Here is a 27,410-nt window from a genome sequence, read left to right on the forward strand (position 1 = left end):
GAGTATCAAGAGTATCATGAGTATCATGAGTATCATGAGTATCAAGAGTATCATGAGTATCGAGAGTATCAAGAGTATCGAGAGTATCAAGAGTATCGAGAGTATCAAGAGTATCGAGAGTATCATGAGTATCATGAGTATCAAGAGTATCATGAGTATCAAGAGTATCGAGAGTATCATGAGTATCATGAATATCAAGAGTATCATGAGTATCATGAGTATCAAGAGTATCAAGAGTATCATGAGTATCAAGAGTATCAGGAGTATCAAGAGTATCAAGAGTATCGAGAGTATCATGAGTATCAAGAGTATCGAGAGTATCAAGAGTATCATGAGTATCATGAGTATAAAGAGTATCAAGAGTATCAAGAGTATCAAAAGTATCATGAGTATCATGAGTATCAGGAGTATCATGAGTATCAGGAGTATCATTAGTATCAAGAGTATCAAGAGTATCATGAGTATCAAGAGTATCAAGAGTATCAAGAGTATCAAGAGTATCATGAGTATCATGAGTACCATGAGTATCAAGAGTATCAAGAGTATCATGAGTATCAAGAGTATCAGGAGTATCAAGAGTATCAAGAGTATCGAGAGTATCATGAGTATCAAGAGTATCGAGAGTATCAAGAGTATCATGAGTATCATGAGTATAAAGAGTATCAAGAGTATCAAAAGTATCATGAGTATCAAGAGTATCATGAGTATCAAGAGTATCATGAGTATCAAGAGTATCATGAGTATCATGAGTATCAAGAGTATCATGAGTATCAAGAGTATCAAGAGGATCAAGAGTATCATGAGTATCATGAGTATCAAGAGTATCATGAGTATCATGAGTATCATTAGTATTATAAGTATCAAGAGTATCATGAGTATCATGAGTATCAAGAGTATCATTAGTATCATGAGTATCAAGAGTATCAAGTGTATCATGAGTATCATGTGTATCATGAGTATCAAGAGTATCGAGAGTATCATGAGTATCGAGAGTATCAAGAGTATCATGAGTATCAAGAGTATCAGGAGTCTCAAGAGTATCAAGAGTATCATAAGTATCATGAGTATCATGAGTATCATTATAATTATAAGTATCAAGAGTATCATGAGTATCATGAGTATCAAGAGCATCATTAGTATCATGAGTATCAAGAGTATCAAGTGTATCATGAGTATCATGTGTATCATGAGTATCAAGATTATCAAGAGTATCATGAGTATCATTAGTATCATGAGTATCAAGAGTATCATGAGTATCAAGAGTATCAAGAGTATCATTAGTATCAAGAGTATCAAGAGTATCGAGAGTATCATGAGTATCAAGATTATCGAGAGTATCAAGAGTATCATGAGTATCATGAGTATCAAGAGTATCAAGAGTATCAAAAGTATCATGAGTATCATGAGTATCAGGAGTATCATTAGTATCAAGAGTATCGTGAGTATCATGAGTATCGAGAGTATCAAGAGTATCGAGAGTATCATGAGTATCATGAGTATCAAAAGTATCATGAGTATCATGAGTATCAAGAGTATCAAGAGTATCATGAGTATCAAGAGTATCAAGAGTATCATGAGTATCAAGAGTATCAGGAGTATCAAGAGTATCAAGAGTATCGAGAGTATCATGAGTATCGAAAGTATCAAGAGTATCATGAGTATTAAGAGTATCATGAGTATCAAGAGTATCATGAGTATCAAGAGTATTAAGAGTATCATGAGTATCATGAGTATCAAGAGTATTAGAGTATCAAGAGTATCATGAGTATCAAGAGTATCAAAAGTATCATGAGTATCATAAGTATCAGGAGTATCAAGAGTATCAAGAGTATCGAAAGTATCATGAGTATCAAGAGTATCAAGAGTATCAAGAGTATCATGAGTATCATGAGTATCAAGAGTATCATGAGTATCATGAGTATCAAGAGTATCATGAGTATCAAGAGTATCGAGAGTATCATGAGTATCGAGAGTATCAAGAGTATCGAGAGTATCGAGAGTATCATGAGTATCAAGAGTATCAAGAGTATCATGAGTATCATGAGTATCAAGAGTATCATGATTATCAAGAGATTTAAGAGTATCAAGAGTATCATGAGTATCAAGAGTATCATTAGTATATTGAGTATCAAAAGTATCAAGATAATCAAGAGTATCATGAGTATCAAGAGTATCAAGAGTATCATGAGTATCAAGAGTATCAGGAGTATCAAGAGTATCAAGAGTATCGAGAGTATCATGAGTATCAAGAGTATCAAGAGTATCAAGAGTATCAAAAGTATCATGAGTATCATGAGTATCAGGAGTATCATTAGTATCAAGAGTATCAAGAGTATCATGAGTATCAAGAGTATCAAGAGTATCAAGAGTATCATGAGTATCAAGAGTATCATGAGTATCATGAGTATCATGAGTATCAAGAGTATCATGAGTATCATGAGTATCATGAGTATCAAGAGTATCATGAGTATCGAGAGTATCAAGAGTATCGAGAGTATCAAGAGTATCGAGAGTATCAAGAGTATCGAGAGTATCATGAGTATCATGAGTATCAAGAGTATCATGAGTATCATGAGTATCAAGAGTATCGAGAGTATCAAGAGTATCATGAGTATCATGAGTATCAAGAGTATCAAGAGTATCAAAAGTATCATGAGTATCATGAGTATCAGGAGTATCATTAGTATCAAGAGTATCGAAAGTATCATGAGTATCAAGAGTATCAAGAGTATCAAGAGTATCATGAGTATCATGAGTATCAAGAGTATCATGAGTATCATGAGTATCAAGAGTATCATGAGTATCAAGAGTATCGAGAGTATCATGAGTATCGAGAGTATCAAGAGTATCGAGAGTATCGAGAGTATCATGAGTATCAAGAGTATCAAGAGTATCATGAGTATCATGAGTATCAAGAGTATCATGATTATCAAGAGATTTAAGAGTATCAAGAGTATCATGAGTATCAAGAGTATCATTAGTATATTGAGTATCAAAAGTATCAAGATAATCAAGAGTATCATGAGTATCAAGAGTATCAAGAGTATCATGAGTATCAAGAGTATCAGGAGTATCAAGAGTATCAAGAGTATCGAGAGTATCATGAGTATCAAGAGTATCAAGAGTATCAAGAGTATCAAAAGTATCATGAGTATCATGAGTATCAGGAGTATCATTAGTATCAAGAGTATCAAGAGTATCATGAGTATCAAGAGTATCAAGAGTATCAAGAGTATCATGAGTATCAAGAGTATCATGAGTATCATGAGTATCATGAGTATCAAGAGTATCATGAGTATCATGAGTATCATGAGTATCAAGAGTATCATGAGTATCGAGAGTATCAAGAGTATCGAGAGTATCAAGAGTATCGAGAGTATCAAGAGTATCGAGAGTATCATGAGTATCATGAGTATCAAGAGTATCATGAGTATCATGAGTATCAAGAGTATCGAGAGTATCAAGAGTATCATGAGTATCATGAGTATCAAGAGTATCAAGAGTATCAAAAGTATCATGAGTATCATGAGTATCAGGAGTATCATTAGTATCAAGAGTATCAAGAGTATCATGAGTATCAAGAGTATCAAGAGTATCAAGAGTATCATGAGTATCATAAGTATCATGAGTATCATGAGTATCATGAGTATCAAGAGTATCATGAGTATCGAGAGTATCAAGAGTATCATGAGTATCAAGAGTATCAGGAGTATCAAGAGTATCAAGAGTATCGAGAGTATCATGAGTATCGAAAGTATCAAGAGTATCATGAGTATCAAGAGTATCAAGAGTATCAAGTGTATCATGAGTATCATGAGTATCATGAGTATCAAGAGTATCAAGAGTATCATTTGTATCATAAGTATCATGAGTATCACGAGTATCAAGAGTATCGAGAGTATCATGAGTATCAAAAGTATCATGAGTATCATGAGTATCAGGAGTATCAAGAGTATCGAAAGTATCATGAGTATCAAGAGTATCAAGAGTATCAAGAGTATCAACTGTATCATGAGTACCATGAGTATCAAGAGTATCATGAGTATCATGAGTATCAAGAGTATCAAAAGTATCATGAGTATCAAGAGTATCAAAAGTATCATGAGTATCGTGAGTATCAGGAGTATCATTAGTAGCAAGAGTATCATGAGTATCAAGAGTATCATGAGTATCAAGTCTATCAAGAGGATTAAGAGTATCATGGGTATCATGAGTATCAAGAGTATCATGAGTATCAAACGTATCAAGAGTATCATGAGTATCAAGAGTATCATGAGTATCATGAGTATCATGAGTATCAAGAGTATCATGAGTATCGAGAGTATCAAGAGTATCGAGAGTATCAAGAGTATCGAGAGTATCAAGAGTATCGAGAGTATCATGAGTATCATGAGTATCAAGAGTATCATGAGTATCATGAGTATCAAGAGTATCGAGAGTATCAAGAGTATCATGAGTATCATGAGTATCAAGAGTATCAAGAGTATCAAAAGTATCATGAGTATCATGAGTATCAGGAGTATCATTAGTATCAAGAGTATCGAGAGTATCATGAGTATCAAGAGTATCAAGAGTATCAAGAGTATCATGAGTATCATGAGTATCAAGAGTATCATGAGTATCATGAGTATCAAGAGTATCATGAGTATCAAGAGTATCGAGAGTATCATGAGTATCGAGAGTATCAAGAGTATCGAGAGTATCGAGAGTATCATGAGTATCAAGAGTATCAAGAGTATCATGAGTATCATGAGTATCAAGAGTATCATGATTATCAAGAGATTTAAGAGTATCAAGAGTATCATGAGTATCAAGAGTATCATTAGTATATTGAGTATCAAAAGTATCAAGATAATCAAGAGTATCATGAGTATCAAGAGTATCAAGAGTATCATGAGTATCAAGAGTATCAGGAGTATCAAGAGTATCAAGAGTATCGAGAGTATCATGAGTATCAAGAGTATCAAGAGTATCAAGAGTATCAAAAGTATCATGAGTATCATGAGTATCAGGAGTATCATTAGTATCAAGAGTATCAAGAGTATCATGAGTATCAAGAGTATCAAGAGTATCAAGAGTATCATGAGTATCAAGAGTATCATGAGTATCATGAGTATCATGAGTATCAAGAGTATCATGAGTATCATGAGTATCATGAGTATCAAGAGTATCATGAGTATCGAGAGTATCAAGAGTATCGAGAGTATCAAGAGTATCGAGAGTATCAAGAGTATCGAGAGTATCATGAGTATCATGAGTATCAAGAGTATCATGAGTATCATGAGTATCAAGAGTATCGAGAGTATCAAGAGTATCATGAGTATCATGAGTATCAAGAGTATCAAGAGTATCAAAAGTATCATGAGTATCATGAGTATCAGGAGTATCATTAGTATCAAGAGTATCAAGAGTATCATGAGTATCAAGAGTATCAAGAGTATCAAGAGTATCATGAGTATCATAAGTATCATGAGTATCATGAGTATCATGAGTATCAAGAGTATCATGAGTATCGAGAGTATCAAGAGTATCATGAGTATCAAGAGTATCAGGAGTATCAAGAGTATCAAGAGTATCGAGAGTATCATGAGTATCGAAAGTATCAAGAGTATCATGAGTATCAAGAGTATCAAGAGTATCAAGTGTATCATGAGTATCATGAGTATCATGAGTATCAAGAGTATCAAGAGTATCATTTGTATCATAAGTATCATGAGTATCACGAGTATCAAGAGTATCGAGAGTATCATGAGTATCAAAAGTATCATGAGTATCATGAGTATCAGGAGTATCAAGAGTATCGAAAGTATCATGAGTATCAAGAGTATCAAGAGTATCAAGAGTATCAACTGTATCATGAGTACCATGAGTATCAAGAGTATCATGAGTATCATGAGTATCAAGAGTATCAAAAGTATCATGAGTATCAAGAGTATCAAAAGTATCATGAGTATCGTGAGTATCAGGAGTATCATTAGTAGCAAGAGTATCATGAGTATCAAGAGTATCATGAGTATCAAGTCTATCAAGAGGATTAAGAGTATCATGGGTATCATGAGTATCAAGAGTATCATGAGTATCAAACGTATCAAGAGTATCATGAGTATCATTAGTATCATGAGTATCAAGAGTATCATGAGTATCATGAGTATCAAGAGTATCATGAGTATCATTAGTATTATGAGTATCAAGAGTATCATGAGTATAATGAGTATCATGAGTATCATTAGTATTATGAGTATCAAGAGTATCATGAGTATAATGAGTATCAAGAGTATCATTAGTATCATGAGTATCAAGAGTATCAAGTGTATCATGAGTATCATGTGTATCATGAGTATCAAGAGTATCGAGAGTATCATGAGTATCGAGAGTATCAAGAGTATCATGAGTATCATTAGTATCATGAGTATCATGAGTATCATTAGTATTATGAGTATCAAGAGTATCATAAGTATAATGAGTATCAAGAGTATCATTAGTATCATGAATATCAAGAGTATCAAGTGTATCATGAGTATCATGTGTATCATGAGTATCAAGAGTATCGAGAGTATCATGAGTATCGAGAGTATCAAGAGTATCATGAGTATCAAGAGTATCATGAGTATCAAGAGTATCATGAGTATCATGAGTATCATGAGTATCATGAGTATCAAGAGTATCAAGAGTATCATTTGTATCATAAGTATCATGAGTATCACGAGTATCAAGAGTATCGAGAGTATCATGAGTATCAAAAGTATCATGAGTATCATGAGTATCAGGAGTATCAAGAGTATCAAGAGTATCGAAAGTATCATGAGTATCAAGAGTATCAAGAGTATCAAGAGTATCATGAGTATCAAGAGTATCAAGAGTATCATGAGTATCATGAGTATCAAGAGTATCAAGAGTATCATGAGTATCAAGAGTATCAAGAGTATCATGAGTATCAAGAGTATCAGGAGTATCAAGAGTATCAAGAGTATCGAGAGTATCGAGAGTATCATGAGTATCAAGAGTATCGAGAGTATCAAGAGTATCATGAGTATCATGAGTATCAAGAGTATCGAGAGTATCATGAGTATCATGAGTATCAAGAGTATCATGAGTATCATGAGTATCAAGAGTATCAAGAGTATCATGAGTATCAAGAGTATCAAGAGTATCATGAGTATCAAGAGTATCAGGAGTATCAAGAGTATCATGAGTATCATGAGTATCAAGAGTATCATGAGTATCAAGAGTATCGAGAGTATCATGAGTATCGAGAGTATCAAGAGTATCGAGAGTATCGAGAGTATCATGAGTATCAAGAGTATCAAGAGTATCATGAGTATCATGAGTATCAAGAGTATCATGATTATCAAGAGATTTAAGAGTATCAAGAGTATCATGAGTATCAAGAGTATCATTAGTATATTGAGTATCAAAAGTATCGAGAGTATCATGTGTATCGAGAGTATCAAGAGTATCATGAGTATCAAGAGTATCAGGAGTATCAAGAGTATCAAGAGTATCATTAGTATCATGAGTATCATGAGTATCAAGAGTATCGAGAGTATCATGATTATCGAGAGTATCACGAGTATCGAGAGTATCAAGAGTATCATGAGTATCAAGAGTATCAAGAGTATCATGAGTATAATTAGTATTATGAGTATAAAGAGTATCATTAGTATCATGAGTATCAAAGGTATCGAGAGTATCATGAGTATCGAGAGTATCAAGAGTATCGAAAGTATCATGAGTATCATGAGTATCAAGAGTATCATGAGTATCATGAGTATCAAGAGTATCAAGAGTATCATGAGTATCAAGAGTATCAAGAGTATCATGAGTATCAAGAGTATCAGGAGTATCGAGAGTATCAAGAGTGTCGAGAGTATCATGAGTATCAAGAGTATCGAGAGTATCAAGAGTATCATGAGTATCATGAGTATCAAGAGTATCAAGAGTATCAAAAGTATCATGAGTATCAAGAGTATCAAGAGTATTCAGAGTATCAAGAGTATCATGAGTATCATGAGTATCATGAGTATCATGAGTATCATGAGTATCAAGAGTATCATGAGTATCAAGAGTATTAGAGTATCAAGAGTATCAAGAGTATCAAGAGTATCATGAGTATCATGAGTATCAAGAGTATCAAAATTATCATGAGTATCAAGAGTATCAAAAGTATCATGAGTATCATCATGAGTATCAGGAGTATCATTAGTATCAAGAGTATCATGAGTATCAAGAGTATCAGGAGTATCATTAGTATCAAGAGTATCAAAAGTATCATGAGTATCATAAGTATCACGAGTATCAAGAGTATCGAGAGTATCATGAGTATCGAAAGTATCAAGAGTATCATGAGTATTAAGAGTATCATGAGTATCAAGAGTATCATGAGTATCATGAGTATTATGAGTATCAAGAGTATCATGAGTATCATGAGTATCAAGAGTATCATGAGTATCAAGAGTATCATGAGTATCATGAGTATCAAGAGTATCAAAAGTATCATGAGTATCAAGAGTATCAAAAGTATCATGAGTATCATGAGTATCAGGAGTATCATTAGTATCAAGAGTATCATTAGTATCAAGAGTATCATGAGTATCAAGAGTATCGAGAGTATCATGAGTATCAAAAGTATCATGATTATCATGAGTATCAGGAGTATCAAGAGTATCAAGAGTATCATGAGTACCATGAGTATCAAGAGTATCATGAGTATCATTAGTAGCAAGAGTATCATGAGTATCAAGATTATCATGAGTATCAAGAGTATCATGAGTATCATGAGTATCAAGAGTATCATGAGTATCAAGACTATCAAGAGGATTAAGAGTATCATGGGTATCATGAGTATCAAGAGTATCATGAGTATCAAACGTATCAAGAGTATCATGAGTGTCATTAGTATCATGAGTATCAAGAGTATCATGAGTATCATGAGTATCAAGAGTATCATGAGTATCATTAGTATCATGAGTATCAAGAGTATCATGAGTATCAAGAGTATCAGGAGTATCAAGAGTATCAAGAGTATCATAAGTATCATGAGTATCATGAGTATCATTAGTATTATAAGTATCAAGAGTATCATGAGTATCATGAGTATCAAGAGTATCATTAGTATCATGAGTATCAAGAGTATCAAGTGTATCATGAGTATCATGTGTATCATGAGTATCAAGATTATCAAGAGTATCATGAGTATCATTAGTATCATGAGTATCAAGAGTATCATGAGTATCAAGAGTATCAAGAGTATCATTAGTATCATGAGTATCATTAGTATCAAGAGAATCGAGAGTATCATGAGTATCGAGAGTATCAAAAGTATCAAGAGTATCATTAGTATCATGAGTATCAAGAGTATCAAGTGTATCATGAGTATCATGTGTATCATGAGTATCAAGAGTATCAAGAGTATCATGAGTATCATTAGTATCATGAGTATTAAGAGTATCATGAGTATCAAGAGAATCGAGAGTATCATGAGTATCGAGAGTATCAAGAGTATCGAGAGTATCATGAGTATCATGAGTATCAAGAGTATCATGAGTATCATGAGTATCATGAGTATCAAGAGTATCAAGAGTATCATTTGAATCATAAGTATCATGAGTATCACGAGTATCAAGAGTATCGAGAGAATCATGAGTATCAAAAGTATCATGAGTATCATGAGTATCAGGAGTATCAAGAGTATCAAGAGTATCGAAAGTATCATGAGTATCAAGAGTATCAAGAGTATCAAGAGTATCATGAGTATCAAGGGTATCAAGAGTATCATGAGTATCATGAGTATCAAGAGTATCAAGAGTATCATGAGTATCAAGAGTATCAAGAGTATCATGAGTATCAAGAGTATCAGGAGTATCAAGAGTATCAAGAGTATCGAGAGTATCATGAGTATCAAGAGTATCGAGAGTATCAAGAGTATCATGAGTATCATGAGTATCAAGAGTATCGAGAGTATCATGAGTATCATGAATATCAAGAGTATCATGAGTATCATGAGTATCAAGAGTATCAAGAGTATCATGAGTATCAAGAGTATCAGGAGTATCAAGAGTATCAAGAGTATCGAGAGTATCATGAGTATCAAGAGTATCGAGAGTATCAAGAGTATCATGAGTATCATGAGTATAATGAGTATCAAGAGTATCAAAAGTATCATGAGTATCATGAGTATCAGGAGTATCATGAGTATCAGGAGTATCATTAGTATCAAGAGTATCAAGAGTATCATGAGTATTAAGAGTATCAAGAGTATCAAGAGTATCAAGAGTATCATGAGTATCATGAGTACCATTAGTATCAAGAGTATCATGAGTATCATGAGTATCAAGAGTATCAAAAGTATCATGAGTATCAAGAGTATCAAAAGTATCATGAGTATCATGAGTATCAGGAGTATCATTAGTATCAAGAGTATCATGAGTATCATTAGTATCAAGAGTATCATGAGTATCAAGAGTATCATGAGTATCAAGAGTATCATGAGTATCATGAGTATCAAGAGTATCATGAGTATCAAGAGTATCAAGAGGATCAAGAGTATCATGAGTATCATGAGTATCAAGAGTATCATGAGTATCATGAGTATCATTAGTATTATAAGTATCAAGAGTATCATGAGTATCATGAGTATCAAGAGTATCATTAGTATCATGAGTATCAAGAGTATCAAGTGTATCATGAGTATCATGTGTATCATGAGTATCAAGAGTATCGAGAGTATCATGAGTATCGAGAGTATCAAGAGTATCATGAGTATCAAGAGTATCAGGAGTCTCAAGAGTATCAAGAGTATCATAAGTATTATGAGTATCATGAGTATCATTATAATTATAAGTATCAAGAGTATCATGAGTATCATGAGTATCAAGAGTATCATTAGTATCATGAGTATCAAGAGTATCAAGTGTATCATGAGTATCATGTGTGTCATGAGTATCAAGATTATCAAGAGTATCATGAGTATCATTAGTATCATGAGTATCAAGAGTATCATGAGTATCAAGAGTATCAAGAGTATCATTAGTATCAAGAGTATCAAGAGTATCGAGAGTATCATGAGTATCAAGATTATCGAGAGTATCAAGAGTATCATGAGTATCATGAGTATCAAGAGTATCAAGAGTATCAAAAGTATCATGAGTATCATGAGTATCAGGAGTATCATTAGTATCAAGAGTATCGAGAGTATCATGAGTATCGAGAGTATCAAGAGTATCGAGAGTATCATGAGTATCATGAGTATCAAAAGTATCATGAGTATCATGAGTATCAAGAGTATCAAGAGTATCATGAGTATCAAGAGTATCAAGAGTATCATGAGTATCAAGAGTATCAGGAGTATCAAGAGTATCAAGAGTATCGAGAGTATCATGAGTATCGAAAGTATCAAGAGTATCATGAGTATTAAGAGTATCATGAGTATCAAGAGTATCATGAGTATCAAGAGTATCAAGAGTATTAGAGTATCAAGAGTATCACGAGTATCGAGAGTATCAAGAGTATCATGAGTATCAAGAGTATCAAGAGTATCATGAGTATAATTAGTATTATGAGTATAAAGAGTATCATTAGTATCATGAGTATCAAAGGTATCGAGAGTATCATGAGTATCGAGAGTATCAAGAGTATCGAAAGTATCATGAGTATCATGAGTATCAAGAGTATCATGAGTATCATGAGTATCAAGAGTATCAAGAGTATCATGAGTATCAAGAGTATCAAGAGTATCATGAGTATCAAGAGTATCAGGAGTATCGAGAGTATCAAGAGTGTCGAGAGTATCATGAGTATCAAGAGTATCGAGAGTATCAAGAGTATCATGAGTATCATGAGTATCAAGAGTATCAAGAGTATCAAAAGTATCATGAGTATCAAGAGTATCAAGAGTATTCAGAGTATCAAGAGTATCATGAGTATCATGAGTATCATGAGTATCATGAGTATCATGAGTATCAAGAGTATCATGAGTATCAAGAGTATTAGAGTATCAAGAGTATCAAGAGTATCAAGAGTATCATGAGTATCATGAGTATCAAGAGTATCAAAATTATCATGAGTATCAAGAGTATCAAAAGTATCATGAGTATCATCATGAGTATCAGGAGTATCATTAGTATCAAGAGTATCATGAGTATCAAGAGTATCAGGAGTATCATTAGTATCAAGAGTATCAAAAGTATCATGAGTATCATAAGTATCACGAGTATCAAGAGTATCGAGAGTATCATGAGTATCGAAAGTATCAAGAGTATCATGAGTATTAAGAGTATCATGAGTATCAAGAGTATCATGAGTATCATGAGTATTATGAGTATCAAGAGTATCATGAGTATCATGAGTATCAAGAGTATCATGAGTATCAAGAGTATCATGAGTATCATGAGTATCAAGAGTATCAAAAGTATCATGAGTATCAAGAGTATCAAAAGTATCATGAGTATCATGAGTATCAGGAGTATCATTAGTATCAAGAGTATCATTAGTATCAAGAGTATCATGAGTATCAAGAGTATCGAGAGTATCATGAGTATCAAAAGTATCATGATTATCATGAGTATCAGGAGTATCAAGAGTATCAAGAGTATCATGAGTACCATGAGTATCAAGAGTATCATGAGTATCATTAGTAGCAAGAGTATCATGAGTATCAAGATTATCATGAGTATCAAGAGTATCATGAGTATCATGAGTATCAAGAGTATCATGAGTATCAAGACTATCAAGAGGATTAAGAGTATCATGGGTATCATGAGTATCAAGAGTATCATGAGTATCAAACGTATCAAGAGTATCATGAGTGTCATTAGTATCATGAGTATCAAGAGTATCATGAGTATCATGAGTATCAAGAGTATCATGAGTATCATTAGTATCATGAGTATCAAGAGTATCATGAGTATCAAGAGTATCAGGAGTATCAAGAGTATCAAGAGTATCATAAGTATCATGAGTATCATGAGTATCATTAGTATTATAAGTATCAAGAGTATCATGAGTATCATGAGTATCAAGAGTATCATTAGTATCATGAGTATCAAGAGTATCAAGTGTATCATGAGTATCATGTGTATCATGAGTATCAAGATTATCAAGAGTATCATGAGTATCATTAGTATCATGAGTATCAAGAGTATCATGAGTATCAAGAGTATCAAGAGTATCATTAGTATCATGAGTATCATTAGTATCAAGAGAATCGAGAGTATCATGAGTATCGAGAGTATCAAAAGTATCAAGAGTATCATTAGTATCATGAGTATCAAGAGTATCAAGTGTATCATGAGTATCATGTGTATCATGAGTATCAAGAGTATCAAGAGTATCATGAGTATCATTAGTATCATGAGTATTAAGAGTATCATGAGTATCAAGAGAATCGAGAGTATCATGAGTATCGAGAGTATCAAGAGTATCGAGAGTATCATGAGTATCATGAGTATCAAGAGTATCATGAGTATCATGAGTATCATGAGTATCAAGAGTATCAAGAGTATCATTTGAATCATAAGTATCATGAGTATCACGAGTATCAAGAGTATCGAGAGAATCATGAGTATCAAAAGTATCATGAGTATCATGAGTATCAGGAGTATCAAGAGTATCAAGAGTATCGAAAGTATCATGAGTATCAAGAGTATCAAGAGTATCAAGAGTATCATGAGTATCAAGGGTATCAAGAGTATCATGAGTATCATGAGTATCAAGAGTATCAAGAGTATCATGAGTATCAAGAGTATCAAGAGTATCATGAGTATCAAGAGTATCAGGAGTATCAAGAGTATCAAGAGTATCGAGAGTATCATGAGTATCAAGAGTATCGAGAGTATCAAGAGTATCATGAGTATCATGAGTATCAAGAGTATCGAGAGTATCATGAGTATCATGAATATCAAGAGTATCATGAGTATCATGAGTATCAAGAGTATCAAGAGTATCATGAGTATCAAGAGTATCAGGAGTATCAAGAGTATCAAGAGTATCGAGAGTATCATGAGTATCAAGAGTATCGAGAGTATCAAGAGTATCATGAGTATCATGAGTATAATGAGTATCAAGAGTATCAAAAGTATCATGAGTATCATGAGTATCAGGAGTATCATGAGTATCAGGAGTATCATTAGTATCAAGAGTATCAAGAGTATCATGAGTATTAAGAGTATCAAGAGTATCAAGAGTATCAAGAGTATCATGAGTATCATGAGTACCATTAGTATCAAGAGTATCATGAGTATCATGAGTATCAAGAGTATCAAAAGTATCATGAGTATCAAGAGTATCAAAAGTATCATGAGTATCATGAGTATCAGGAGTATCATTAGTATCAAGAGTATCATGAGTATCATTAGTATCAAGAGTATCATGAGTATCAAGAGTATCATGAGTATCAAGAGTATCATGAGTATCATGAGTATCAAGAGTATCATGAGTATCAAGAGTATCAAGAGGATCAAGAGTATCATGAGTATCATGAGTATCAAGAGTATCATGAGTATCATGAGTATCATTAGTATTATAAGTATCAAGAGTATCATGAGTATCATGAGTATCAAGAGTATCATTAGTATCATGAGTATCAAGAGTATCAAGTGTATCATGAGTATCATGTGTATCATGAGTATCAAGAGTATCGAGAGTATCATGAGTATCGAGAGTATCAAGAGTATCATGAGTATCAAGAGTATCAGGAGTCTCAAGAGTATCAAGAGTATCATAAGTATTATGAGTATCATGAGTATCATTATAATTATAAGTATCAAGAGTATCATGAGTATCATGAGTATCAAGAGTATCATTAGTATCATGAGTATCAAGAGTATCAAGTGTATCATGAGTATCATGTGTGTCATGAGTATCAAGATTATCAAGAGTATCATGAGTATCATTAGTATCATGAGTATCAAGAGTATCATGAGTATCAAGAGTATCAAGAGTATCATTAGTATCAAGAGTATCAAGAGTATCGAGAGTATCATGAGTATCAAGATTATCGAGAGTATCAAGAGTATCATGAGTATCATGAGTATCAAGAGTATCAAGAGTATCAAAAGTATCATGAGTATCATGAGTATCAGGAGTATCATTAGTATCAAGAGTATCGAGAGTATCATGAGTATCGAGAGTATCAAGAGTATCGAGAGTATCATGAGTATCATGAGTATCAAAAGTATCATGAGTATCATGAGTATCAAGAGTATCAAGAGTATCATGAGTATCAAGAGTATCAAGAGTATCATGAGTATCAAGAGTATCAGGAGTATCAAGAGTATCAAGAGTATCGAGAGTATCATGAGTATCGAAAGTATCAAGAGTATCATGAGTATTAAGAGTATCATGAGTATCAAGAGTATCATGAGTATCAAGAGTATCAAGAGTATTAGAGTATCAAGAGTATCATGAGTATCAAGAGTATCAAAAGTATCATGAGTATCATGAGTATCAGGAGTATCAAGAGTATCAAGAGTATCGAAAGTATCATGAGTATCAAGAGTATCAAGAGTATCAAGAGTATCGAGAGTATCATGAGTATCAAGAGTATCGAGAGTATCAAGAGTATCATGAGTATCATGAGTATCAAGAGTATCAAGAGTATCAAAAGTATCATGAGTATCATTAATATCAGGAGTATCATTAGTATCAAGAGTATCAAGAGTATCATGAGTATCAAGAGTATCAAGAGTATCAAGAGTATCATGAGTATCATGAGTATCATGAGTATCATGAGTATCATGAGTATCAAGAGTATCATGAGTATCGAGAGTATCAAGAGTATCGAGAGTATCAAGAGTATCGAGAGTATCAAGAGTATCGAGAGTATCATGAGTATCATGAGTATCAAGAGTATCATGAGTATCATGAGTATCAAGAGTATCGAGAGTATCAAGAGTATCATGAGTATCAAGAGTATCAAAAGTATCATGAGTATCATGAGTATCAGGAGTATCATTAGTATCAAGAGTATCAAGAGTATCATGAGTATCAAGAGTATCAAGAGTATCAAGAGTATCATGAGTATCATAAGTATCATGAGTATCATGAGTATCATGAGTATCAAGAGTATCATGAGTATCGAGAGTATCAAGAGTATCATGAGTATCAAGAGTTTTAGGAGTATCAAGAGTATCAAGAGTATCGAGAGTATCATGAGTATCGAAAGTATCAAGAGTATCATGAGTATCAAGAGTATCATGAGTATCAAAAGTATCATGAGTATCATGAGTGTCAAGAGTATCATGAGTATCATGAGTATCAAGAGTATCATGAGTATCAAGAGATTAAAGAGTATCAAGAGTATCATGAGTATCAAGAGTATCATTAGTATATTGAGTATCAAGAGTATCAGGAGTATCAAGAGTATCAAGAGTATCGAGAGTATCATGAGTATCGAAAGTATCATGAGTATCATGAGTATCAAGAGTATCATGAGTATCAAGAGTATCATGAGTATCATGAGTATCAAGAGTATCAAAAGTATCATGAGTATCATGAGTATCAGGAGTATCATTAGTATCAAGAGTATCATTAGTATCAAGAGTATCATGAGTATCAAGAGTATCAAGAGTATCAAGTGTATCATGAGTATCATGAGTATCATGAGTATCAAGAGTATCAAGAGTATCATTTGTATCAAAAGTATCATGAGTATCACGAGTATCAAGAGTATCGAGAGTATCATGAGTATCAAAAGTATCATGAGTATCATGAGTATCAGGAGTATCAAGACTATCAAGAGTATCGAAAGTATCATGAGTATCAAGAGTATCAAGAGTATCAAGAGTATCAAGAGTATCAAGAGTATCAAGAGTATCATGAGTACCATGAGTATCAAGAGTATCATGAGTATCATGAGTATCAAGAGTATCAAAAGTATCATGAGTATCAAGAGTATCAAAAGTATTGAGTATCGTGAGTATCAGGAGTATCATTAGTAGCAAGAGTATCATGAGTATCAAGAGTATCATGAGTATCAAGAGTATTATGAGTATCATGAGTATCAAGAGTATCATGAGTATCAAGTCTATCAAGAGGATTAAGAGTATCATGGGTATCATGAGTATCAAGAGTATCATGAGTATCAAACGTATCAAGAGTATCAAAAGTATCATGAGTATCAAGAGTATCAAAAGTATTGAGTATCGTGAGTATCAGGAGTATCATTAGTAGCAAGAGTATCATGAGTATCAAGAGTATCATGAGTATAATGAGTATCAAGAGTATCATTAGTATCATGAGTATCAAGAGTATCAAGTGTATCATGAGTATCATGTGTATCATGAGTATCAAGATTATCAAGAGTATCATGAGTATCATTAGTATCATGAGTATCAAGAGTATCATGAGTATCAAGAGTATCAAGAGTATCATTAGTATCATGAGTATCATTAGTATCAAGAGAATCGAGAGTATCATGAGTATCGAGAGTATCAAAAGTATCAAGAGTATCATTAGTATCATGAGTATCAAGAGTATCAAGTGTATCATGAGTATCATGTGTATCATGAGTATCAAGAGTATCAAGAGTATCATGAGTATCATTAGTATCATGAGTATTAAGAGTATCATGAGTATCAAGAGAATCGAGAGTATCATGAGTATCGAGAGTATCAAGAGTATCGAGAGTATCATGAGTATCATGAGTATCAAGAGTATCATGAGTATCATGAGTATCATGAGTATCAAGAGTATCAAGAGTATCATTTGAATCATAAGTATCATGAGTATCACGAGTATCAAGAGTATCGAGAGAATCATGAGTATCAAAAGTATCATGAGTATCATGAGTATCAGGAGTATCAAGAGTATCAAGAGTATCGAAAGTATCATGAGTATCAAGAGTATCAAGAGTATCAAGAGTATCATGAGTATCAAGGGTATCAAGAGTATCATGAGTATCATGAGTATCAAGAGTATCAAGAGTATCATGAGTATCAAGAGTATCAAGAGTATCATGAGTATCAAGAGTATCAGGAGTATCAAGAGTATCAAGAGTATCGAGAGTATCATGAGTATCAAGAGTATCGAGAGTATCAAGAGTATCATGAGTATCATGAGTATCAAGAGTATCGAGAGTATCATGAGTATCATGAATATCAAGAGTATCATGAGTATCATGAGTATCAAGAGTATCAAGAGTATCATGAGTATCAAGAGTATCAGGAGTATCAAGAGTATCAAGAGTATCGAGAGTATCATGAGTATCAAGAGTATCGAGAGTATCAAGAGTATCATGAGTATCATGAGTATAATGAGTATCAAGAGTATCAAAAGTATCATGAGTATCATGAGTATCAGGAGTATCATGAGTATCAGGAGTATCATTAGTATCAAGAGTATCAAGAGTATCATGAGTATTAAGAGTATCAAGAGTATCAAGAGTATCAAGAGTATCATGAGTATCATGAGTACCATTAGTATCAAGAGTATCATGAGTATCATGAGTATCAAGAGTATCAAAAGTATCATGAGTATCAAGAGTATCAAAAGTATCATGAGTATCATGAGTATCAGGAGTATCATTAGTATCAAGAGTATCATGAGTATCATTAGTATCAAGAGTATCATGAGTATCAAGAGTATCATGAGTATCAAGAGTATCATGAGTATCATGAGTATCAAGAGTATCATGAGTATCAAGAGTATCAAGAGGATCAAGAGTATCATGAGTATCATGAGTATCAAGAGTATCATGAGTATCATGAGTATCATTAGTATTATAAGTATCAAGAGTATCATGAGTATCATGAGTATCAAGAGTATCATTAGTATCATGAGTATCAAGAGTATCAAGTGTATCATGAGTATCATGTGTATCATGAGTATCAAGAGTATCGAGAGTATCATGAGTATCGAGAGTATCAAGAGTATCATGAGTATCAAGAGTATCAGGAGTCTCAAGAGTATCAAGAGTATCATAAGTATTATGAGTATCATGAGTATCATTATAATTATAAGTATCAAGAGTATCATGAGTATCATGAGTATCAAGAGTATCATTAGTATCATGAGTATCAAGAGTATCAAGTGTATCATGAGTATCATGTGTGTCATGAGTATCAAGATTATCAAGAGTATCATGAGTATCATTAGTATCATGAGTATCAAGAGTATCATGAGTATCAAGAGTATCAAGAGTATCATTAGTATCAAGAGTATCAAGAGTATCGAGAGTATCATGAGTATCAAGATTATCGAGAGTATCAAGAGTATCATGAGTATCATGAGTATCAAGAGTATCAAGAGTATCAAAAGTATCATGAGTATCATGAGTATCAGGAGTATCATTAGTATCAAGAGTATCGAGAGTATCATGAGTATCGAGAGTATCAAGAGTATCGAGAGTATCATGAGTATCATGAGTATCAAAAGTATCATGAGTATCATGAGTATCAAGAGTATCAAGAGTATCATGAGTATCAAGAGTATCAAGAGTATCATGAGTATCAAGAGTATCAGGAGTATCAAGAGTATCAAGAGTATCGAGAGTATCATGAGTATCGAAAGTATCAAGAGTATCATGAGTATTAAGAGTATCATGAGTATCAAGAGTATCATGAGTATCAAGAGTATCAAGAGTATTAGAGTATCAAGAGTATCATGAGTATCAAGAGTATCAAAAGTATCATGAGTATCATGAGTATCAGGAGTATCAAGAGTATCAAGAGTATCGAAAGTATCATGAGTATCAAGAGTATCAAGAGTATCAAGAGTATCAAGAGTATCAAGAGTATCAAGAGTATCAAGAGTATCATGAGTATCAAGAGTATCAAGAGTATCATGAGTATCATGAGTATCAAGAGTATCATGAGTATCATGAGTATCAAGAGTATCATGAGTATCAAGAGTATCGAGAGTATCATGAGTATCGAGAGTATCAAGAGTATCGAGAGTATCGAGAGTATCATGAGTATCAAGAGTATCAAGAGTATCATGAGTATCATGAGTATCAAGAGTATCATGATTATCAAGAGATTTAAGAGTATCAAGAGTATCATGAGTATCAAGAGTATCATTAGTATATTGAGTATCAAAAGTATCAAGAGTATCAAGAGTATCATGAGTATCAAGAGTATCAAGAGTATCATGAGTATCAAGAGTATCAGGAGTATCAAGAGTATCAAGAGTATCGAGAGTATCATGAGTATCAAGAGTATCGAGAGTATCAAGAGTATCATGAGTATCATGAGTATCAAGAGTATCAAGAGTATCAAAAGTATCATGAGTATCATTAATATCAGGAGTATCATTAGTATCAAGAGTATCAAGAGTATCATGAGTATCAAGAGTATCAAGAGTATCAAGAGTATCATGAGTATCATGAGTATCATGAGTATCATGAGTATCATGAGTATCAAGAGTATCATGAGTATCGAGAGTATCAAGAGTATCGAGAGTATCAAGAGTATCGAGAGTATCAAGAGTATCGAGAGTATCATGAGTATCATGAGTATCAAGAGTATCATGAGTATCATGAGTATCAAGAGTATCGAGAGTATCAAGAGTATCATGAGTATCAAGAGTATCAAAAGTATCATGAGTATCATGAGTATCAGGAGTATCATTAGTATCAAGAGTATCAAGAGTATCATGAGTATCAAGAGTATCAAGAGTATCAAGAGTATCATGAGTATCATAAGTATCATGAGTATCATGAGTATCATGAGTATCAAGAGTATCATGAGTATCGAGAGTATCAAGAGTATCATGAGTATCAAGAGTTTTAGGAGTATCAAGAGTATCAAGAGTATCGAGAGTATCATGAGTATCGAAAGTATCAAGAGTATCATGAGTATCAAGAGTATCATGAGTATCAAAAGTATCATGAGTATCATGAGTGTCAAGAGTATCATGAGTATCATGAGTATCAAGAGTATCATGAGTATCAAGAGATTAAAGAGTATCAAGAGTATCATGAGTATCAAGAGTATCATTAGTATATTGAGTATCAAGAGTATCAGGAGTATCAAGAGTATCAAGAGTATCGAGAGTATCATGAGTATCGAAAGTATCATGAGTATCATGAGTATCAAGAGTATCATGAGTATCAAGAGTATCATGAGTATCATGAGTATCAAGAGTATCAAAAGTATCATGAGTATCATGAGTATCAGGAGTATCATTAGTATCAAGAGTATCATTAGTATCAAGAGTATCATGAGTATCAAGAGTATCAAGAGTATCAAGTGTATCATGAGTATCATGAGTATCATGAGTATCAAGAGTATCAAGAGTATCATTTGTATCAAAAGTATCATGAGTATCACGAGTATCAAGAGTATCGAGAGTATCATGAGTATCAAAAGTATCATGAGTATCATGAGTATCAGGAGTATCAAGACTATCAAGAGTATCGAAAGTATCATGAGTATCAAGAGTATCAAGAGTATCAAGAGTATCAAGAGTATCAAGAGTATCAAGAGTATCATGAGTACCATGAGTATCAAGAGTATCATGAGTATCATGAGTATCAAGAGTATCAAAAGTATCATGAGTATCAAGAGTATCAAAAGTATTGAGTATCGTGAGTATCAGGAGTATCATTAGTAGCAAGAGTATCATGAGTATCAAGAGTATCATGAGTATCAAGAGTATTATGAGTATCATGAGTATCAAGAGTATCATGAGTATCAAGTCTATCAAGAGGATTAAGAGTATCATGGGTATCATGAGTATCAAGAGTATCATGAGTATCAAACGTATCAAGAGTATCATGAGTATCATTAGTATCATGAGTATCAAGAGTATCATGAGTATAATGAGTATCAAGAGTATCATTAGTATCATGAGTATCAAGAGTATCAAGTGTATCATGAGTATCATGTGTATCATGAGTATCAAGAGTATCGAGAGTATCATGAGTATCGAGAGTATCAAGAGTATCATGAGTATCATTAGTATCATGAGTATCATGAGTATCATTAGTATTATGAGTATCAAGAGTATCATGAGTATAAAGAGTATCAAGAGTATCATTAGTATCATGATTATCAAGAGTATCAAGTGTATCATGAGTATCATGTGTATCATGAGTATCAAGAGTATCGAGAGTATCATGAGTATCGAGAGTATCAAGAGTATCATGAGTATCATGAGTATCAAGAGTATCATTAGTATCAAGAGTATCAAGAGGATCAAGAGTATCATGAGTATCAAGAGTATCAAGTGTATCATGAGTATCATGTGTATCATGAGTATCAAGAGTATCGAGAGTATCATGAGTATCGAGAGTATCAAGAGTATCATGAGTATCAAGAGTATCAGGAGTATCAAGAGTATCAAGAGTATCATAAGTATCATGAGTATCATGAGTATCATTATAATTATAAGTATCAAGAGTATCATTAGTATCATGAGTATCAAGAGTATCAAGTGTATCATGAGTATCATGTGTATCATGAGTATCAAGAGTATCGAGAGTATCATGAGTATCGAGAGTATCAAGAGTATCATGAGTATCAAGAGTATCAGGAGTCTCAAGAGTATCAAGAGTATCATAAGTATCATGAGTATCATGAGTATCATTATAATTATAAGTATCAAGAGTATCATGAGTATCATGAGTATCATGAGTATCATGAGTATCAAGAGTATCATTAGTATCATGAGTATCAAGAGTATCAAGTGTATCATGAGTATCATGTGTATCATGAGTATCAAGATTATCAAGAGTATCATGAGTATCATTAGTATCATGAGTATCAAGAGTATCATGAGTATCAAGAGTATCAAGAGTATCATTAGTATCAAGAGTATCAAGAGTGTCGAGAGTATCATGAGTATCAAGATTATCGAGAGTATCAAGAGTATCATGAGTATCATGAGTATCAAGAGTATCAAGAGTATCAAAAGTATCATGAGTATCATGAGTATCAGGAGTATCATTAGTATCAAGAGTATCGAGAGTATCATGAGTATCGAGAGTATCAAGAGTATCGAGAGTATCATGAGTATCATGAGTATCAAAAGTATCATGAGTATCATGAGTATCAAGAGTATCAAGAGTATCATGAGTATCAAGAGTATCAAGAGTATCATGAGTATCAAGAGTATCAGGAGTATCAAGAGTATCAAGAGTATCGAGAGTATCATGAGTATCGAAAGTATCAAGAGTATCATGAGTATTAAGAGTATCATGAGTATCAAGAGTATCATGAGTATCAAGAGTATTAGAGTATCAAGAGTATCATGAGTATCAAGAGTATCATGAGTATCGAAAGTATCATGAGTATCAAGAGTATCAAGAGTATCAAGAGTATCAAGAGTATCAAGAGTATCAAGAGTATCAAGAGTATCAAGAGTATCATGAGTATCATGAGTATCAAGAGTATCATGAGTATCATGAGTATCAAGAGTATCATGAGTATCAAGAGTATCGAGAGTATCATGAGTATCGAGAGTATCAAGAGTATCGAGAGTATCGAGAGTATCATGAGTATCAAGAGTATCAAGAGTATCATGAGTATCATGAGTATCAAGAGTATCATGATTATCAAGAGATTTAAGAGTATCAAGAGTATCATGAGTATCAAGAGTATCATTAGTATATTGAGTATCAAAAGTATCAAGAGTATCAAGAGTATCATGAGTATCAAGAGTATCAAGAGTATCATGAGTATCAAGAGTATCAGGAGTATCAAGAGTATCAAGAGTATCGAGAGTATCATGAGTATCAAGAGTATCGACAGTATCAAGAGTATCATGAGTATCATGAGTATCAAGAGTATCATGAGTATCATGAGTATCATGAGTATCATGAGTATCAGGAGTATCATGAGTATCGAGAGTATCAAGAGTATCGAGAGTATCAAGAGTATCGAGAGTATCAAGAGTATCGAGAGTATCATGAGTATCATGAGTATCAAGAGTATCATGAGTATCATGAGTATCAAGAGTATCGAGAGTATCAAGAGTATCATGAGTATCATGAGTATCAAGAGTTTAAAGAGTATCAAAAGTATCATGAGTATCATGAGTATCAGGAGTATCATTAGTATCAAGAGTATCAAGAGTATCATGAGTATCAAGAGTATCAAGAGTATCAAGAGTATCATGAGTATCATAAGTATCATGAGTATCATGAGTATCATGAGTATCAAGAGTATCATGAGTATCGAGAGTATCAAGAGTATCATGAGTATCAAGAGTATCAGGAGTATCAAGAGTATCAAGAGTATCGAGAGTATCATGAGTATCGAAAGTATCAAGAGTATCATGAGTATCAAGAGTATCATGAGTATCAAAAGTATCATGAGTATCATGAGTGTCAAGAGTATCATGAGTATCATGAGTATCAAGAGTATCATGAGTATCAAGAGATTAAAGAGTATCAAGAGTATCATGAGTATCAAGAGTATCATTAGTATATTGAGTATCAAGAGTATCAGGAGTATCAAGAGTATCAAGAGTATCGAGAGTATCATGAGTATCGAAAGTATCATGAGTATCATGAGTATCAAGAGTATCATGAGTATCAAGAGTATCATGAGTATCATGAGTATCAAGAGTATCAAAAGTATCATGAGTATCAAGAGTATCAAAAGTATCATGAGTATCATGAGTATCAGGAGTATCATTAGTATCAAGAGTATCAAGAGTATCATTTGTATCATAAGTATCATGAGTATCACGAGTATCAAGAGTATCGAGAGTATCATGAGTATCAAAAGTATCATGAGTATCATGAGTATCAGGAGTATCAAGAGTATCAAGAGTATCGAAAGTATCATGAGTATCAAGAGTATCAAGAGTATCAAGAGTATCAAGAGTATCAAGAGTATCATGAGTACCATGAGTATCAAGAGTATCATGAGTATCATGAGTATCAAGAGTATCAAAAGTATCATGAGTATCAAGAGTATCAAAAGTATCATGAGTATCGTGAGTATCAGGAGTATCATTAGTAGCAAGAGTATCATGAGTATCAAGAGTATCATGAGTATCGTGAGTATCAGGAGTATCATTAGTAGCAAGAGTATCATGAGTATCATTAGTATCATGAGTATCAAGAGTATCATGAGTATCATGAGTATCAAGAGTATCATGAGTATCATTAGTATTATGAGTATCAAGAGTATCATGAGTATAATGAGTATCAAGAGTATCATTAGTATCATGAGTATCAAGAGTATCAAGTGTATCATGAGTATCATGTGTATCATGAGTATCAAGAGTATCGAGAGTATCATGAGTATCGAGAGTATCAAGAGTATCATGAGTATCATTAGTATCATGAGTATCATGAGTATCATTAGTATTTTGAGTATCAAGAGTATCATGAGTATAAAGAGTATCAAGAGTATCATTAGTATCATGATTATCAAGAGTATCAAGTGTATCATGAGTATCATGTGTATCATGAGTATCAAGAGTATCGAGAGTATCATGAGTATCGAGAGTATCAAGAGTATCATGAGTATCAAGAGTATCATGAGTATCAAGAGTATCATAAGTATAATGAGTATCATGAGTATCATGAGTATCAAGAGTATCAAGAGTATCATTTGTATCATAAGTATCATGAGTATCACAAGTGTCAAGAGTATCGAGAGTATCATGAGTATCAAAAGTATCATGAGTATCATGAGTATCAGGAGTATCAAGAGTATCAAGAGTATCGAAAGTATCATGAGTATCAAGAGTATCAAGAGTATCAAGAGTATCATGAGTATCAAGAGTATCAAGAGTATCATGAGTATCATGAGTATCAAGAGTATCATTAGTATCAAGAGTATCAAGAGGATCAAGAGTATCATGAGTATCAAGAGTATCATGAGTATCATGAGTATCAAGAGTATCATGAGTATCATTAGTATTATAAGTATCAAGAGTATCATGAGTATCATGAGTATCAAGAGTATCATTAGTATCATGAGTATCAAGAGTATCAAGTGTATCATGAGTATCATGTGTATCATGAGTATCAAGAGTATCGAGAGTATCATGAGTATCGAGAGTATCAAGAGTATCATGAGTATCAAGAGTATCAGGAGTATCAAGAGTATCAAGAGTATCATAAGTATCATGAGTATCATGAGTATCATTATAATTATAAGTATCAAGAGTATCATGAGTATCATGAGTATCAAGAGTATCATTAGTATCATGAGTATCAAGAGTATCAAGTGTATCATGAGTATCATGTGTATCATGAGTATCAAGATTATCAAGAGTATCATGAGTATCATTAGTATCATGAGTATCAAGAGTATCATGAGTATCAAGAGTATCAAGAGTATCATTAGTATCAAGAGTATCAAGAGTATCGAGAGTATCATGAGTATCAAGATTATCGAGAGTATCAAGAGTATCATGAGTATCATGAGTATCAAGAGTATCAAGAGTATCAAAAGTATCATGAGTATCATGAGTATCAGGAGTATCATTAGTATCAAGAGTATCAAGAGTATCAAGAGTATCGAGAGTATCATGAGTATCGAGAGTATCAAGAGTATCGAGAGTATCATGAGTATCATGAGTATCAAAAGTATCATGAGTATCATGAGTATCAAGAGTATCAAGAGTATCATAAGTATCAAGAGTATCAAGAGTATCATGAGTATCAAGAGTATCAGGAGTATCAAGAGTATCAAGAGTATCGAAAGTATCATGAGTATCGAAAGTATCAAGAGTATCATGAGTATTAAGAGTATCATGAGTATCAAGAGTATCATGAGTATCAAGAGTATTAAGAGTATCATGAGTATCATGAGTATCAAGAGTATTAGAGTATCAAGAGTATCATGAGTATCAAGAGTATCAAAAGTATCATGAGTATCATGAGTATCAGGAGTATCAAGAGTATCAAGAGTATCGAAAGTATCATGAGTATCAAGAGTATCAAGAGTATCAAGAGTATCAAGAGTATCAAGAGTATCAAGAGTATCAAGAGTATCAAGAGTATCAAGAGTATCATGAGTATCATGAGTATCAAGAGTATCATGAGTATCATGAGTATCAAGAGTATCATGAGTATCATGAGTATCAAGAGTATCATGAGTATCAAGAGTATCATGAGTATCAAGAGTATCAAAAGTATCATGAGTATCATGAGTATCAGGAGTATCATTAGTATCAAGAGTATCATTAGTATCAAGAGTATCATGAGTATCAAGAGTATCAAGAGTATCAAGTGTATCATGAGTATCATGAGTATCATGAGTATCAAGAGTATCAAGAGTATCATTTGTATCATAAGTATCATGAGTATCACGAGTATCAAGAGTATCGAGAGTATCATGAGTATCAAAAGTATCATGAGTATCATGAGTATCAGGAGTATCAAGAGTATCAAGAGTATCGAAAGTATCATGAGTATCAAGAGTATCAAGAGTATCAAGAGTATCAACTGTATCATGAGTACCATGAGTATCAAGAGTATCATGAGTATCATGAGTATCAAGAGTATCAAAAGT

The sequence above is a fragment of the Macrosteles quadrilineatus genome, unplaced genomic scaffold (genome assembly GCF_028750875.1).
Source record: "Macrosteles quadrilineatus isolate MER2022 unplaced genomic scaffold, UCM_ALF_1.0 Scaffold_1__1_contigs__length_201487025, whole genome shotgun sequence".
Lineage (NCBI taxonomy): Eukaryota > Metazoa > Arthropoda > Insecta > Hemiptera > Cicadellidae > Macrosteles > Macrosteles quadrilineatus.